Here is an 18692-nt window from a genome sequence, read left to right on the forward strand (position 1 = left end):
GCCATCTGGTGCTTATTTAAAATAAAGCAGCCAGAAGCCTGTGTTAGAAGCTCTGGCAGATGAAGCAACCACAACACACTCCATAGTTTCAATGTGATGTGTACAAATAAATGCCTTACATGTTTGTTTGATTTGTTCATTAAATAAATTCATTTTCCCATTAAAGTGTGACAATAAAATATAATAGCTTATAAGCGTATGATTCAATAAGATTTAATGTAGGCCTACTCTCTCTCTCTCTCTCTCTCTCTCTCTCTCTCTCTCTCTCTCTCTCTCTCTCTCTCTCTCTCTCTTTATTTCTACACACACACACACACAATGAATAAGGACATTGTCTGATAGGATCGTCTGTTATTAAATGTCAATATCAATAATTGTAAATATCAACCAGACTGAGGCAACAATGAGTCGTTAAATACGATCTGAAGTTCGAGCCTTCTGACACCCAAAGCGAAACGCGCACGTGACTGGTCAGAAAGTGAGGCTTCGTTTGTCATCAATCACGTGACTCTAGTAAACCAATACACGCATCGATACGGGGCTTCACTACAAATTGTGTCGCTTATGTGATACGCGCATCGAAGCTTCAGTGTCATATGTAACATCACTAGTTTATGCCTTGTCCAGGTTCTTGTTTTGAGTTACCAGTTTACAGCCTTTATGTTTGATTTTATTTATTATTATTATTAAAGTTGCATTTGGGTCCGCTCCATCTTGCCTCCAGAGGATTCATTCGTTACAGGGGGCTTACCCTCCCACAAAAAACAAAGAAAACATTTCCTCAACCTCCCTATTACCCACAAAGGATTTTCTGTCACATATAAAACGTACCACAACTTTGGAAGCCATTAAAACATTCAATACTAAAACCTTCCCTTTCAAATTTAAAGCCCTCATTCTTCAAAAATTTTACCTCCGTTCTGTTCCGGTTCTCAAATCCTCCAACATTTTTTCTCTTACTTGCCTCCCATCCTTTCCCATTAAAATCCCTAAAATCCTTATTTCTTCAACTTCTTTAAAATGAAAACATTCCGTTAAAACTGACGTTGCCCCAAACCTCATATTATATACATCGTCTTGTCCTCATTAATTTTGCTTCCTGATCCTTTGCAATATTCTTGTACATTCTTCATTACTACTTTTACACACTCTTTCCCTTTAAAGGACAATTCCTGTGAAAAATGAACCTAGGGGTAATTAACACATGGTTACCGAGTTGATCGTTCTCTGGGATGCGTTTTCATGATAATCGAATGTAAAGAGTTTTATCTCTAAAAACAGATTAGCTTATAACGCTAGTATATGGGGCATAGAATAAGTAAAAGTAAATCGCTAGTTAATACCACTAACAAGGCTCAAAATAGCCTCACACTAACACGGTAGCATAATGAGGGTCCCTACATGCAAACCGAAGCTCTGAGAACTTTGTAAGTGTACAGACAGTTTAATAAGAAGATACTTTATAAAGACAGTACATTACGCGTATACAGGCAGGAGCCATCTTGGAAAACAGTCTCGACTAGTCGAGTTCACGAACGCCGTGCTAAGTGAGCTGGTCGATAGGAATTACGTTTGTGAAATCTAATTACATGGAAATGCATGAATTATATCTGTTTATTAAAATATATGGGTGACTAACTACAAGGGAAGAAGGGGCCCCATACTTAATATTTTTGTTTTTATTTTTTATTTTGAAATATTTTTAACAAAAACATAGCTCAAGCATTTTCACTCCGAGAGGTGAATCTCGCATGAAATGTTGTTGCCTGAAAAGGCGTTGTACACGTGAGATGTGAACGAATCAGAAGTTGTGAAAAGGTGAGCGAACAGTACGTGTACAAGAAAATGGTTCGTGTTTGTGCTTTTCCCAGCTGTGATACGAAAATGAAACGCTACAATCCGGAAAGTTTTCACAGACTTCCTCTGCAGAATAGTGACATGTTGAAGCAGTGGCTGGTCGTATTACATGTCGATGTCGAAACACCGGTAGAAACGCTTCGACAGATGGACTACCGCGTCTGCAGTAAACATTTTGATAAGGATGACTTCACCTTATCCAGAAGAGCCTCCGACACTCCCAGAAGAAATCACATCAAGAAAAGTGCTGTACTGAGACCCGAAATACCTGTTGCAGATTTGGATGAGGTAATGTGTGAACACTAAACATTATTTGCTTGCTGTTGCTAAAGTCGAGCCTTTCTGCAGTAAAGCTGTAGGTATACCTTCATTGAAAATGTACATTTATTTTATTGCATTTACATTGCCTTTGTGTAAATAAATGGGGGGAACGTGGACAGGGGAAGATTCTTGGAGAAGTTGTCCATGTGAGCTACTGTAACCTGGCTGTGATCTTATATTACTGATTTTTATTTTTATGATCTCATAATAATATAATTAACATAATATTTATAATTAAATAAAGACTATAATTTCAACGACCTTTTGTTTATGATGTGACCTTGGGTGTCATGAAAGGACCTTTTAAATAAAATGTATTATTATTTGATCCTGAAATAAGTTGTGTTGGTTTTCTACATCTGTAGTATCTTGTTATGTGTAGTGTACATTTGTTTAATTTGCAATGCTTTATGTTGTAAGTGCATTCGGATGTGTGTGTTGATCAATGTACTTTTACACATTTTAGGCAAGTGGTTCTGAACCCTCTGCTCAAGAAAATATATCAGAAATAGCTGCACTCCCACAGTCTACCCCAAAGAGGTTCCAGGACACAGAAGCAGCTCAGTCGCGGAGGTCCCATCCACCACCTGCCTTTAGACTTTTGTTATCAACTCCTGAGCATGCTACAGTCAGGCCACGTACAACACCTACGTCCTCTGGAATATATCACACACTGTCTCCAACATGGCAACTGTCAGAGGTAAACTCTACATCAGGTTGATATTCAAGAGGTGTTTTTTACATTCACCCATAGCAACAATGAAGTAACACTGTTTCTAAAATTGCCAGGATAAGGGTGCAGCATCAATATCACATTGGAGTCCTATCCATGCATGCAGTGGAGCTATGTCACAAGTGAGTTGAATGGCTTCCTGTATCTTTTTCAAGTACTCTTGGCTTCAGGGATAATGTCATTCCATTCTGAAGTAAAAGCTTGATTATTTTCTGAAATTACCTAACTATGTCATGTCACACGAACAGGAAGACATGGAGGAAGGTTCAAGAGTGTTAGCTTTGGGGAGATGGAGATGGAAGATCCTGCTGATGTCAGCTTTCAGCCACTGAGTGACACTACTCCTTCCAGCCAAGGATCAGGTTTGGGCTCTGCTTCTAACCAAGGGACAACCAATGGATGGGCAGGAAAAAAATGGATAGTGGACGAGTCCAACTTGCTGGAGCTCTTCAAGACCTGCCACACATGGTACACCAATTGAAGAGAAAAGGATGGTGACACAAGCCAGCCAACTTAAAATCTACTGGACATGCCTGCGTGGACATTCAGGGGAGTGGGCATCATGTCCTGACGAAAGAGACATGGGACGAAACAATATCCTGACCTGTGCGGCGACACTGTTTACAGGAGCCACATACACTGGCATAAAGGACTGGGCGGATTTTATAAATATTCAGATTCCTGCAAAAACACAGTACTACAACATTCAGTCGACATATCTAGTTCCTGTCATAAACTACACCTACAAAGACCAACAGCAAAAAATCATGGAGTGACTCACTCAGCTGTCTGCTTCAGGAGAGAGGATTGACTTATGTGGCGATGCGAGGTGTGACAGTCCAGGTAAGCAGGATCACTAATTGAACTTTGGTTGGACTATTAAACATGCTTATACATTTATATTTATGAAGGTAAATTTATTTATTTTCAAACAGGTTTCAGCAGTAAATATTCAACCTACTCTTTCCAAGATGACGCCTCGAAAGAACTTGTCCATTATGAGTTGGTCCAGGTAAATTGGCAATGCTTTATTCTTGTGTATACTGACATTAGCATGGCTATGACAAAGCAATTGGTTGCTTGGGACTATGCACATATTATGATAAATAATATAATGTTATACTATAGGTTACAGAAGCATCCAGTTCTGTAGCAATGGAGGCAATGGGGTTTCAGAGAGGCCTGGTCCATCTGATCTCCAAGGGAGTGGATGTTGGAGTCATGACAACAGACAGATCTCCATCCATTCGGAAAATAATGAAGGACAACTACACCAACATAAGGCATGAATTTGACTCATGGCATGTCAATAAGAGTAAGTATCACATCTACAATATGAATACATAACACAAACTTGATGACATGGAAAATGCCCCCCTCACCCCTTCTCTTCATCATTTTGTTGTTGGTGATCCTAGGTGTGAAGAAGAAGCTTATGAAGGTTTCAAATAAAGCCGAAAACAGAGTGCTGCAGCCATGGATCCGATCGATCAGCAATCATCTGTATTGGTCTTGCAGCTCAAGCCATGGTGATGAGGTAACAATGACATTGTGTACTGGTTGACATGACATACTTTTGGAAATATTGTGTATTGTATATGTTCGAAAACCCATGTTGTTAGGCCAAAGACATCGTGTCATACTAAACCAATTAGGGTATTCTTAAAAAAAAATGTGACCGGGTAAATAAAAAAGTCTACTGTATTTTGTTTATTTTGTGTGCGGCATTGGACATCACTGCAGTACCACGTTTGTGGTGTTCATAGATGGGAGGAGGATGGCGGTTTAGAATACCAATGTCTTCACCCATCACTCACAGAGGAGGAGCAAACACGGAAAAAATGGCTGACAAAGGATTCTACTGCTTTCCATGCTTTGAGGGGCATCATTATGGATAAAAATCTCCTCCGTGATGTAAGGCAAATGTCGCTTTTTAAACATACAGGTATGCCCTCACGCTAATTCAATTGTTGTTTACAAGTCCATTATTTTATTCTCAAAAGGATAGGAAGTTCACTGCTGTGAAAATTAGTAGCACTATTTTCCTGTACTATTGCAATAACAACACAGGCATAATAGCAATTGTAGTACACTTTAACTTTGTAACCCATCTCAACACTCTAAATGGCTATTTCTTTTTGAGTAATGTATTTCAATTGGACACTTGCAGGATCACTTGAAGTCTATCACAATGTTACACTCAAGTATGCACCAAAGCGACTACACTTCGGCTATGACTCAATGAGGGCCTGCACTGAACTAGCCATCATGGACCACAATATGAATGTTGGCAGGGAACTAAAAAAAATGCAAGAAGCTATCACAAATATATTTGCCTCTGATTCTGTAACTCTACTGCATTGTACCCAATTATTTATTGATTAGTAGATTTGTACATTTGATTTACAGGCTCAACCAGCAGTAACATTTATTCTAGTGGAACAGGTGATTATGGTAACATTGTGGGAAATAATTGATTTATCAATATTTATTTATTTATTTTATTTTTTTTGCATTTTTTAATTTTCACAAAGAACAAAATAACAACTAGAAGGGTACTACAAATACAGGTCTTCCATTTGCTTCATACATTTACGTGAGTTACATAACAAGTCCATTTCCACCATCGTTTTTTACATTTATGTGCTTCCAGTCTCAGGTCATGGGTCATTTTTTCCATTACGAATATTTCCTCCATAATATTCCTCCATTTGTCCAGACTCAAAGGTTCACTTTTCAACCAATTCCTTGTTATAACTTTCTTACTTGATATCAGCATCACTTTAATTAGATACATGTCTTCCCCTTTGACACCATCTTTAGGTAACAGGCCTAAATACAGAGACTGTGGGTCATTCGGTATTTTGTAACCCAAAATGTTTTCCATTTCTGTTACTATAGATTCCCAGTAGGGGAGAATTTTTATACATGACCAGAATACATGAGAGTGATTGACATTGACATCTCCGCAGAGTCTCCAACACTGTTGTTTTTTTTTTTAACTGTTTGCTTTTAATGAAGGGTGTAATAAAGTATCTCACCAAGTTCTTCCAGCCAAATTCTCTCCATTGTCTGGAGCTAGTAGAAGTTTGTTGTAAAAGACAGATCGAATGCCAATCATTCTATGATAATTTAAGATGCAGTTCTACTTCCCATTTCTGTTTTATGTATAGTGAGTCAAACCTATTGCAATTTTGTAAACATTTGTACAGCCTGGATACAGTTTTCGAGGGTAAATGTCTGTATGCCCCTGCGATCATATCTATTAATTCACTGACCTCTTGAGAGAAGTGATTTTCAATGTCTTTATTATAAAAATGTCTTAGTTGGAAGTACCTAAATAAATCAGAGTTTTCCAAATCAAATTCCCTCTTCAAGTTTTCAAAAGATTTAAACTTTTTACCCTCTGTTAATGTACACACTGCGGTGATTCCCTTGTCAGTCCATCTTGTAAATGTGCTATCCATCTGACCACTTCTGAATTTTGGAGAGTACAATGGCCAGATCAACAATTTACTATCCCCCTCCATTTTGTATTTATTCAATATATCCCACCAGATCTTAATTGTTGTATCTATTATAGGATTTGGTTCTATAGGTTGGTTAAATGTTTTCTCACCCAGCCTCGTTTGTGGTTGCCATGTTCCGTAGTTAAGCTCAATATGTTTCCATTTGGAGTAATATTCTGACGAGCACCAATAAATTATATATCTCAACTGGGCAGCTAGGAAATATTCTTTAAAATTTGGAAGGGCAAGTCCTCCTCTTTTTTTCTCTAGTTGTAGAGTTTTGAACTTAACCCTTGGTCTAGCCCCCTTCCAAATAAATCTACTCACTTGTTTATCCCATTTTTCAAATTGAGTTTTTGGTATACTAATTGGCAGTGAAATGAATAGGTACAGCAATCTAGGCAACACATTCAGTTTTATCACCTCTATCCTTGAGCTTAAATCCATTACTAGAGTTGCCCATTTTGTCAGATCTTTTTGTATAACTTCATTAATCTTATTATAATTAGCCTCATATAATGCGTTTAGTTCTCTAGTCAGATAAACACCTAAATATTTTATTTTTCCTGAATCCCATTTTAATTTGTAAGCTCGTCTAATTGAGTCAGCTGGTCTGTATTTTATACAAAGAACTTGGGTTTTTGAAATGTTTAACTTATACCCAGATTTCCCTCCAAAATCTTTTAGTAACGTTAAAAGTTTAGGAAATGTATAATCCGGTTTGCTGAGGTATATAATAATATCATCTGCAAAGAGACCTAACTTATGTTCATCCTTAGCGACTGTGATTCCTTTAAGTTCTTTACTTTGTCTTATACACTGAGCCAAAGGCTCTATAAACAAGGCAAATAGGGAGGGACTCAGACAGCATCCCTGCCTTGTCCCCCTGAAGAGCTCGAATCCGTCTGTTAAGTCGCCATTTATTTTAATTCTAGCCACTGGTTTATCATATAAGGCCTGTATACATTTAATGATATTTTTATCAAAACCCATTCTTTTCAATACCGCAAAAAGGAAATTCCAGGAGACTCTATCAAAAGCCTTTTCCGCGTCAAGACTTACTAAGGCTGTAGGAATACTCTGTTTATTGACTTCATTAATTATATGTAATGTGCGCCGAATGTTATCTTGCGTTTGGCGACCTTTTATAAAACCTGTCTGGTCCTCATCTATCAGGTCTGGGAGGAAGGTTTCTAATCTTCTAGCTACTATAGACGTGAATAATTTATAATCTACATTCAAAATGGAAATTGGACGATAGGACTCACATAACTCTTTATTTTTACCTTCCTTTGGTATGACTGTTATCATGGCCTCTTTCCATGAGGGAGGACATTTTGCATGTTTGAGTGTCCAATTGAAGGATTCCAACAATAGAGGGGCAAGGTCTTCTTTATAAACTTTGTACCATTCGCTAGGATAGCCATCTGTCCCTGGGCTTTTTTTGCTTTTCAGTCTACTGATAGCATTATCAAGCTCTTTTTTAGTAATGGGTGAATTTAATGATCCATTTTGAATAGTTCCTATGGAGGGAAGATCTAATTTAGCTAAATAATCTTCAATTTCTTTTTTATCTACTTGTTCTGAATGGTTATACAGAGATTTATAATATTTATAAAATATATTTTTGATTTCCTTAGGTTCATATTTTATATCCTTACTGTCTGGATCTCTGATTTAGTTAATTGAGTTCCTTATTTGCTGTAATCTTAATCTTTTTGCTAATATTTTGGTTGCTTTGGGACCTGATTCATAAAAGATTTGTTTTGTGAATCTAAGTTTCTTTTCTGTCTCCTTATTTGCCATGTCTGATAATTGTTTTCTAATTCCTTTTATCATTTCAGCCAATTTATCACTCTTATCTGTTGTCACGGAACGTCAAAAGTGAAGCGAGGATACAAGTGCAGGTAAGGAAATTTATTAAATAATTAACAAAAATCAAACTACAAACAAAAACTCCCCGTGGGGGAAAACAAGGCAGGCAAAAATCAGGAACATAACACAGGGGGAAAACATAGACAACGATCGACACAGACTGCAAACAAGAGGGAACTAATAAAGGGAAACTAATCAAGGGGGAACAGGTGAAAGAACTCAAACAATAATCAGATAACAAGGGGGAGGGACCAGACAATGACATGAGCACATGGCCCAAAATAACAAAAACACCCATGTGCAGCACAGGACAGGACAAGCATGTGACATTACCCCCTCCCTACGGAGCGGCTACCAGACGCTCCATCAGACCAGGGCGGGGGACGGGAGGGACAGACCAGGGCGGGACGGGAGGGACAGACCAGGGCGGGGCGGGAGGGACAGACCAGGGCGGGGCGGGAGGGACAGACCAGGGCGGGGCGGGAAGGACAGACCAGGGCGGGGCGGGAGTGACAGACCAGGGCACAGACAGTCCAACAGCCGACCAGGGCGGAGATGACAGTTCAACAGGTGGCATGGACAGAGGAGACAACCCCTCGGGCGGCCAGGGCGGCGACGACCCCTCGGGCGGCCAGGGCGGCGACGACCCCTCGGGCGGCCAGGGCGGAGACGACCCCTCGGGCGGCCAGGGCGGAGACGACCCCTCGGGCGGCCAGGGCGGCGACGACCCCTCGGGCGGCCAGGGCGGCGACGACCCCTCGGCCGGCCAGGGCGGAGACTTTCCCTCGGCCGGCCAGGGCGGAGACTTTCCCTCGGCCGGCCAGGGCGGAGACTTTCCCTCGGCCGGCCAGGGCGGAGACTTTCCCTCGGCCGGCCAGGGCGCAGGAACTGGAACAGACACCAATGGCTCAGGCACTGGAACTGGCACCACCGACTCAGGCACTGGAACTGGCACCACCGACTCAGGCACTGGAACTGGCACCACCGACTCAGGCACTGGAACTGGCACCACCGACTCAGGCACTGGAACTGGCACCACCGGCTCGGGAACTGGCACCACCGGCTCAGGAACAGACACCACCGGCCCAGGAACAGACACCACCGGCCCAGGAACAGACACTACCGGCCCAGGAACAGACACCACCGGTCCAAGTGTGTGCGTAGCCCACACACACCACATGGCTGTGGCCATAATGGCCAGTGTCGCGGTTACTGAGGGCTCAGGAACAGATGCCTCCGGCTCAGGCTCAGGAACAGACACCACCGGCTCAGGAACAGACACAGAAACAGACACAAGCACAGGCACAGACTCAGGAACAGACACTGGCTCCGGCTCAGGAACAGACACTGGCTCCGGCTCAGGAACAGACACTGGCTCCGGCTCAGGAACAGACACTGGCTCCGGCTCAGGAACAGACACTGGCTCCGGCTCAGGAACAGACACTGGCTCCGGCTCAGGAACAGACACTACCGGCTCAAGAATAGACACAGGCACAGGCTCAGGGACAGCCACAGGCACAGGCTCAGGAACAGACTCAGGCACAGACACCACCGGCTCAGGTTCAGGAACAGACACAGGCTCGACGGCGGCCATCTTGTCAGGGAACACAGGCTCGGCAGACGTGGCATGAACACTCTCGGCGGCGGCCATCTTGTCTGAAGATACAGGCTTGGCAGACGTGACGTGAATACTCTCGGTGGCGGCCATCTTGTCTGAAGACACAGGCTCGGCAGACGTGACGTGAACACTCTCAGCGGCTGTCATCTTGTCTGAAGACACAGGCTCGGCAGGCGTGACGTGAACAGGCTCGGCGGCGGCCATCTTGTCCGAAGACACAGGCTCGGCAGACGTGACGTGATCAGTCTCTGGCTGGGCAGACATGACGTGAACAGACTCTGGATCGGCAGACGTGACGTGAACAGTCTCTGGATCAGCAGACGTGACGTGAACAGTCTCTGGCTGGATGGAACTCATGTGCTTCCTCCTCCTCCGCTTCCGAGAGCGTGGTGTGGGAGTTACCGTCTCCGTCGCAGATTCTACGGCTACCTCTGGGGGATCTGCAACTTCCCCAGCTGGTGGATTCCCTTGACGCTCTATGTAATTTAAGAATCTCTCAAAAGTCAGACGTTCCAGACCTATCATTGTCCAGTAACTTCTGGGCTCATCAAGGGCATAATTAAATAGGTCCTTAAGTGCTGCATCCCCAAGGCCGAGCCCTTCCGCTGCCGCACTGAATCTCAGGGCGAAATCCTTCATTTTGGTCCCCTGTTGTCGGAGAGAAGCCAAATTACTGAATCTCATGATTCGCTCATAGTGAGGGCAGGAAACAGGGGCAATCGGTGGTTGGCGGGAGTCCTTCTGCTGAATCCTCATGTTGGTCGATCGTTCTGTCACGGAACGTCAAAAGTGAAGCGAGGATACAAGTGCAGGTAAGGAAATTTATTAAATAAATAACAAAAACACCCATGTGCAGCACAGGACAGGACAAGCATGTGACATCTGTATGCTGTTGTTTTTCTAGTTTTCTCATATTTTGTTCTAATTCAGCTTGTAGTAGCTTTTTCTTTTTTTTATGTGTGCTAGCCTTGATATCAAGTTTCCTCTCATCACTGCTTTTATAGTGTCCCATAATATTGTTGGCTCTATTTGTTCATCCTTATTATTGGCTATACAGTCTTGAATCTCTTTTTTGATTTCTTGTACCACGATTTCATTATTAAGGATATTAACATTCATTTTCCATAATGTTGTTTTGTTTGGACTGTCAAGATGTATAGTTAAATATATAGCATTGTGATCTGACACATCTGCTATTCCGGTTTCACAGTCTATTACCCGATGTCTATCTATAGTATTCATCAGAAAGTAGTCAATCCTAGAATGTACCTTATGAGCAGCAGAATAATGCGTATAGTCTCTCTCTAATGGATGCAGAACTCTCCAAACATCACACAGACCTGCATCTTTTATTAGAATATTAAGATTCTTGGATTTGATGTTTTTATATCTTTTAGTACTTGTTGTGTCTTCAGTGTAATTCAAAATTGTGTTCCAATCGCCACCACATATCAAAATCCCCTCACTCATTATTGTTATTTTGTCAAACAATAAGTTAAAGAATGTTTTGTCTTCCTCAGGGGGTGCGTACACATTGACTAATGTGACAACAGAATGATCAATCCTCCCTTTAACAATCACATATCTGCCATATTTATCTGAACATTCCTCAGTCAATTCAAAATTAACAGTGTTTGAAATTAGGGTAATAACTCCTCTCCTTCTGCTATTCTTGTACGAACTATAAAAGGAATTTATGTAACCAAGCTTTTTAAATTTCTCATATTCTTCATTTGACATATGAGTTTCTTGTATAAATATCACTTGCATTTTATCTCTTTTCAATTTCGTTATCACCCTACTCCTCTTTATCGGGTTACCCAGACCATTTACATTTATTGTCTCAATTTTCAGTTTACATGACCCACTCATACCCTGAGTAAATTATTGCTGTAGACCCCACTAGTGAACAGGAACTATTAACAAAAACAAAAAACTTTACAAAATAAAGTAAACAAAGACAATGAAACCGGGGATACCTGTGACTCCAACTCAAAGGGAAAAATATCTCTCCCAACTTGGCCCTGTCGGTAGGCCTAGGGTAGTGTCTCCCGTAAGGGGAGGGCCCTATGTAAGGTTTGGAAACTACTTCCATCCTAAATGTCCAACGTCCTAACTCCTCTGGTGCCTCTCCTTCAGTCCTGTGAATTACTGAGGCCTTCCTGTGTCAATGATTCAAACTCTCCTCATCATTCATTTTTTCCCGCTTCTCTGAAACTCCATCAGTTTCTCTTTTGCCCTCTGCGCCGTAGGGACTCTATGCTCTCGCCGGGGACGCACCTCCCACTGCCATCCCAAGGACCTCTTTAATCGAGTCTCCATAGCGACTTCTTCCGTAACCGCTGTCGGCACATCCACTTCCAAGCCCCGCTTCCGCAACTCCATCCCAGCTTCATATGCGCTGCTATATGTTCCAACGCCACTCTCCCAATGAATTTGTATGCTCGTGTAGGGTGTTTGGAAACGAACACCTTTTTCCTTCAGCACTTTCTTAATCTCTTGATATGCCATGCGTTTTTGGACGATCTCAGTTGCATAATCGTGGTCAAAATAGATATTTCTCCCATTTGACTGAATGCGTCCTTTTTTCCACGCTTCTTTGAGTATTAACTCTTTAGTAGTAAATTCTTGAAAATTTACGATAATATGTCTCGGGTTATTATTGGGTCGGGGCCTGGCTGCGAAGACTCTGTGGGCTCGCTGAATTTTAAGATCCAAGTCTGCTGGCAAAGATAACTCACGCTTGAGGAAATCTGTCACGAATTGCGTCACCGACTTCCCTTCCTCTCCTTCTCCAACCCCGAAAAGGCGAATGTTATTCCTTCGTGATCTGGATTCGAGATCAGTCAGTTTGTTTTGTATACTCCTCTGTCGCTTAATGCTTTCAGTCAGCGCTTCAGTCAAATCCAGTGTCATGTCCTCAATACGTCCCACGCGATTCTCCGCTTCTTCCATTCTTTCAGTCAGGCCTCCCACTTCCTCCGTCAGGATGTCAAGTTTATTACCCATCTCCTGGCGCAGGGCATTGATGTCCTTCCTTAGTTTGTCATTGTCCTCCTTCAGTTCAGATTTAAGCGTTTCTATTGCTTCCAATATAGCGCTCGAGGTTTTGTTAGTTCTGCCCGGGCTCGTGCTTGCTTGCTCAGTTGCGTTGCTAGCTTTTGTCGCGGTTATTGATTTATCTCCTTTAGGCATTTTGCGTCTTTTTGGCCTTTAATGTTTTGAACCCCACTCAAATGCTTAACTTAATCTATTAATGGATAATATATCGTCGAGTTTTGGAGGGTATTTTCCATCAATCTCGGAGAGCGGCCACCAAACACGTCTGTCTCGTTACACCATCACCGGAAGTTTAATTTATCAATATTTTTGTTTGTGTTTGTTAGGAGACCCTCAATTCAAGTACACCTATACCAAAGCAAGCCATCAGTGGGTGGCCAAACCCATCTACGAAAAAACCTCACAGGCTTTTAGAAAAAGACCTCATGGAAGTTGTTTTGAGGATGAGGCAGGAATGGACTGATGAGCCTAGGCCCCATCCTCCACCATGCCAAAGGCGTTTATTGGTGAATATAGCCCCAGTACCCAGGCCAGACAAATCGGAGATGCTGTCACGAAGACTATCACGCTTCAAGCAATCCTACATTCAGGCATGCAAGCTCCTTACCTTTAGGTGAGACTGAAATGGGTCACCTACATGATTCGTGCAGGGGTGAGGGTATAAGTGACTTATAGAACATAAACTAGTTCAATACAGGTAATCCCATTTGTTTAATTGTTTTTTTATGATGTATGCTATAAAAAAAAAAAATTCCTGAGCAGGCCCCTGGACCCCCCTCGAGGGTTGGGGGTTCGCTGTGTCCTTCTCACCTTTTTTACCCCTGACCTGTTTGCATGCCTGTAAATTTGTGTAACTTATCACATTCTAAACATACTTTTGTATATAGTTTTTGCAGTGAATAAATAGAAGGACAAAAACTGTGGTGATTGTATATTGTTCTTATTTTAAACAGATTATTTGCACTGTAAGAAACAATTATGCAGTTTACCTAAAATATTAGCTATAGAATCCATGAAAGTTCTTCTGCTTCCTGGAAACCTTGGTATGTTCCGCTGGGGGAGGGGTACTTATTTATTTTCTTTTTTTGTGATCAAATGTTTATTGAAGGAAAAAGAACAACAAGATATTAAGCTTTTCAAAATCACAAGCAGCAGTCAAAAGAAAAAAAAAAAATATATATATATATATATATATATATACACACATGCACAAAAATAAAATATACATATACATTGCAATATACATAAATATGAAAGAAAAAAACAAAGGAAAAAAACAACAACAAGGGGAATAACTCAATTTCAGGAACTTGAATTAATGAGTACACAGAATAAACCAACTTGAATTAAATCAGATAAAGAAAAGAGATCATCTCACCCAGGCTTTTAGTGACTCAGAAACAGTGTTCCAGTTACAGAGAGCCTTTTCATTCGCACCATTAACTCAAGTAGTAGACAATTCTAGAAGAGTCACGTCCAAAAATGTAAGAATCCAACATTTAACAAAAAGTGAATGAGGAGGCTTCCATCTCAATGCAATCATCTTTTTAGCAGCTGTGAGGCCAGCTAGTACTGTGCGCTTATGCTGATTATTAAGGTTCAACATTGTTAGGTTATTCAGTAACAGGACAGGCACCGTTACAGGTAACGTTGCTGAAACCAGATCAGATAATCTGGATGCCACCTGAGTCCAAAATTGAGCAACAGGTGGACACTCCCACATCATAGGTAAGAAAATGCCTGGAACCTTCAGAACGCATTGGGTACAGGTTGGATCAGTTAATCTCTTCATTAAATGGAGTTTACAAGGTGTTAAATACGTTGTATGTACAAAGTTGAAATGTATCTGTTGGTGGTCAGGATTACGAGAAGTCTCCTTTATATTTACCCAAACATCCTCCCAATTAAATTCTGGATCCAAACTTGGGCAGTCACGTCTCCACAGCCTATCTAAAAGCAGTTTGGCATAAGAGGCCTCCAATATAAAGTTATATAATATGGACACCAAGCCCCTATTATTCCCTTGAGAAATAATCAACTTATACAATGGGTGTACAAGCAAAGGTTGCTGCCAAGGAACACCATACGCTTTGAGGGCCGATCTAAGCTGTAGATAAAAGAAAAATGAGGATGCTGGCAAATTGAATGAGTTTGTAATGTCTTGAAAAGAGCACAAACCAGAATCATTATAAATGTCTTTCAAATGACGAATACCACTCCTACTCCAATGTGAAGGAGGAATGGGTCTGCCTCCAATTGTCAATCCTTTATTATTAAATATGGGAGATTGTGTATGCCACTTGCAGGAGACCTTGCATCTAGATTTAACTAACCTCCAGGTTTGAATAAGATGGGAAACTATGGGACCAAAGCGCAGCCGACATTTCTTATTTGATACATTAGAGAAAAGGATGTCTTCCAGATTCCATGGATGCACAATATGTTCTTCTATCTTGCGCCAAGAGACAGGAGTATAAGGGTTAAACCATACAAGCAAAGGCCGGAGTACAAAAGACCAAAAATAGAGCTTACAATCAGGCACTGCCAAACCCCCATCTACCCTCTTCCGTAGTAAAGTAGCCAGTTTTAAACGTGGTCTTTTTCTATTCCAGATGAATTGGGAGATATTACCATGGATTTTATTCCAGAAGTTGACAGCAGGGGAGAGGGGTATCATAGAACTAAAAAAAATTCAATCGAGGCAAAATATTCATTTTTACAATAGAGATACGGGCCTGCAGAGAGTTGGGCAGATTGATCCATCTGTCCAAATCTCTCTTGATGTCCTTGCCTACTTCTGAAAAATTGTGCATCACAGTGTGGTTCAAAGAGGGAAAAAGTTGTATCCCAAGATACTTAAAATGCTGAACAACAGCAATAATGGGTGGGTACTGCAATATTTTAGCAGACTCATTTAAAGGTAAAAGGGCAGATTTAGACCAGTTAACCTTGAAACTAGATAAATGGCCAAACTCTTCACAAACAGACAGCAGGCTAGAAATAGACTGTACTGGATTTTCCATGAAAACCAGAACATCATCGGCATATAATGCAAAGTATTGTGAATGGAAAAGGTTTTATCTCAGTGGATTGTCGAATCATCTGGGCAAGAGGTTCAAGGGAGAGAGCAAAAAGAGCTGGACTTAAAGGACACCCTTGTCGTGAAGACCTAGTGATAGCAATTGGTGAGGAAAGTAATTGTCCTGTGAGTACTAATGCTGTGGGATTAGAGTAAAGGACCTTAATCATATGTATAAAACCCTTACCAAAACCCATATTTTCCATAACAGACCACAAGAATGACCACTCCACCCTATCAAAGGCCTTCATTGCATCAAGGGACAACACTGCTGAAGGAACCTTAGCAACCACTGCCGCATCGATTATATGTAGAAGACGCCAGACATTATCCACTGCTAGTCTAGATTTAATAAAACCTGTCTGATCACAATGGACTAGCAAGGGCATGTGATCCTGAATACGCCGGGCAAGTACCTTTGCATAAATCTTTAAATCGGAATTTAGCAGACTTAATGGCCTACAGTTTGCACATTCTGAAGGATCCTTATCTTTCTTTAAAAGTAGAGATATTAGGGCAGTATTAACATCTCTAGAAAAGCTTCCTTTTTCCATTGAAGTTGTTATCATGTCTAGAAGCAAGGGACTTAATTTATTCCAGAATACAACATAAAACTCAGGCGGTATCCCATCTAAACCAGGTGATTTATTCCTTTGCATAGCAAGGGCAGCCTCCTTCAATTCTTTTAAAGAAATGTGGCTATCAAGTAGAGTGGAAGCATTTGTTGCTAGCCGTGGTAAATTTAACTTTTTAAGAAAATCATTGCATCTATTTTGTTCAGGCTGAGACTCGGATTTGTACAAATTGGAATAGAAGACACGAAACGTCTCGTTAATTTGTTTGGGTTCAGTTGTGATAATGCCCGCTGAGGATTTGATGAAGGAAATATCAGCAAAATGTTAATTTGACCTAATTTTCATAGCCAAAAGATGACTAGGTCTAGACCCTTGGAAATAGTAACGCTGTCTAGTTCTATGGATTAAAAATTCTGAACGTTGCTTCAGAATATTATTTCTTTCTTTCTTAACAAGGTCCCATTCCACTGCTATCCGTGAAGAGTAATTGCTCTGTAAAGTGGAATCCAGTCTAACAAAGTCTGCTTCAAGAGCTTGCAATTTGGCAGATATGGCTTTGCGAATATTGGAACAGAACAGGGGTGCGAGGGGCGCGAGGGGTGCGAGGGGCGCAGGGGGCGCGGGGGGCGCGGGGGGCGCGGGGTGCGCGGGGGGCGCGAGGGGAGGAGAAAAATCACAGAGATCTGGGTTCGATCCCCAGCAAGAACATGCGTTTTCTTGCTGGGTCTATTGTCTTTTATTGTCTAAGATTTATTTAGTGCAATATAAGGAATGCAGTTCAGTTTGCAGGCAATTAACCATGTATTTAATTATTAACACACTGCATTTTAATCAACTTTTTTTTTTCTTTTGATCAAAAGGAGGTACTGAACCACATTTTTAGGGACTTCCCAATGATCTAACTTTATAAGCACTCTGCATAGATGACCCAGTATTATCAAATGGTAGAATGGAAGAACATTTAGTGTACTGATATATTGCAGGATTTGCAGGAGTATCTAATAATGATTAATAGTAAACTACCACCCATTACTGTAACCTTGATTGAAAAAATAAATATATGGGCATTCTGCGTGTCTCTTCTTTTATGTAATTTGACTTTGAACACTCCACCTAAGCCTGCTATATCACATCACTGTCACTATCAGCCATTAACAAAACAATAAACATAAAAACAGATCAATAAAATATTTAAAAAATATTTTTTATTCTTTTCACGTCGAAATATAAAACAATGTACACTTTATAATATACATACAAATATACAACATTCAACAAAATATGTACAAACAAATCACGTTTGGTATAGTATTTACAATAAATCACTATTTACAAGTAAAAAGAAAACAAACAAACAGAACTGAACTGAACTATATACAACACATTAACCTAGAACAAATACAACATTTTGTGTATATTTTGTGGGCAGCACAATGAATCACAATCAAATTGAATTTAAAAAAATCAAAAATCAAAAAATCAAATAAAAAAAATAGTGCAATTATTTCGGTATTAGTTTTGCAAAACAACTAAATATTTTACTATAATAAAAACAAAATCTTCACAACATAAAATACAATGATACTATTTTCTCATCATTCTCAGCCACTGCTCTTTGTTTATGGTCTCCCTGTTTGGGCAGTAAATTCTGCCTTTGAACTGGCTATGGCCGGTGTCTGTGGTGCGTGGCTCTCCACATTTAGTGCATCTGTTGGATGTGACTGTTCTAGTGTATTTACGCTTTTCTTTTTGTGGCGTGTCTTGCATTTGACAAGGGCCAGTTGTGCTCTCAGAATGTGGTGTGCAAACTCTACTGGGTGCAGTGGTCTGGGGTGGCGGCAGAAGCAAAATGCTACTTGCTGTAGTGGTTGGTGACACTAGGAGTGGCATGTAAAAAACTGCTGGCTGAGCTGTATGTTGTTTTGGCTGTATGGTTCTCAGCTCAGCTCTATCTTTGACAACTAGCTTGTTTTTTGCCCACCCAGCCATGTCAGGTGGCATGTTATAAGTGTGTTCATGCATGTGTGGTGTGACTTGAGTGGGCCTAGTGTTTACTGGGAGTAGT

Source organism: Squalius cephalus, assembly GCF_949319135.1.
Source record: "Squalius cephalus genome assembly, chromosome: 4".
Classification (NCBI taxonomy): domain Eukaryota; kingdom Metazoa; phylum Chordata; class Actinopteri; order Cypriniformes; family Leuciscidae; genus Squalius; species Squalius cephalus.